A 1141-nucleotide genomic window follows, 5' to 3' on the forward strand; every position below is an offset into this window, starting at 1 on the left:
AAAAGAAATCCATTATTTTTGCATGAAATTGAAGGCTTTATTTAGCATAGTTAGAATGATCCGATTTAGGTCAAATATGCACCATTTTGTTCGATAACTTGTTGCGATTTTGAAGGTAATTCCATTATGCCTCTCTCATAGAAACCTTTGTTCCTATTGGCAAAAAACTGGGACAGTCGATTTTCACAAGCTTCTCTTGAAGCGAATTTTTCACCAGCAAAATCATTCGCCATAGACAGGAACAGGTGGTAATCATTTGGTGCCAGGTTCGGACTATAAGGTGGATGCATAAGAACCTCCCAACCAAGTTTCCGGAGCTTCTGGCGAGTCACTATCGATGTGTGTGGCCTGGCGTTGTCCTGATGGAACACAATTCCTCTCCTATTGACCAAAGCTGGCCGCTTCTGGGTGATTGATTCCTTCAGACGGTCCAATTGTTGACAGTACAGGTCCGAATTAAGAGTTTGACCGTAGGGGAGCAGCTCATAGTGGTTGATTCCCTGCCAATCCCACCAAACACACAGCAAAGCCTTCCTGACCGTCAATCCTGGATTGGCCACCGTTTGCGTCGGCTCACCGCGTTTCGACCACGACCGTTTTCGCTTGACATTGTCGTAAGTGACTCACTTTTCATCACCAGTCACCATCCGCTGCAGAAATGTGTCGATTTTGTTGCGATTCAGCAGCAATTCGCAGATGGAAATTTGGACTATGAGGTTTTTTTGCGTTAACTTGTGTGGCACCCATACATCGAGCTCCTTTTTGTATCTAGCCTTATTCAAGTGGTTCCAAACGGTTTTTTGTGCAATGTTTAACTCCTGGGCAATCGAAATAGTGCTTACATGACGGTCGAACTCGACGATTTCCATTATTTTATCGACATTTTTGACAATTGGCCTTCCAGAGGGTGGTGCATTTTTGACATCAAAATTACCGGAACGGAATCAACGAAACAAAAATTGCGCGTGATTGGATGTTACAGTATCAGGATCATAAACACTATTCACATTTTCAGCCGCCTGGCTTGCGTTTTCGCCTTTATCGAAGAAAAACTGTAAAATATGGCGTATTTTCTCTTTGCTGGTGTCCATCTTTGACGCGCGTTCAAACAATACTGAGTCAAACAATCACAAAACTGTCT

This window comes from Odontomachus brunneus, unplaced genomic scaffold (genome assembly GCF_010583005.1).
Source record: "Odontomachus brunneus isolate Ranch 3 - 2012 unplaced genomic scaffold, Obru_v1 Obru_scaffold_055, whole genome shotgun sequence".
NCBI classification, from domain to species: Eukaryota; Metazoa; Arthropoda; class Insecta; order Hymenoptera; family Formicidae; genus Odontomachus; species Odontomachus brunneus.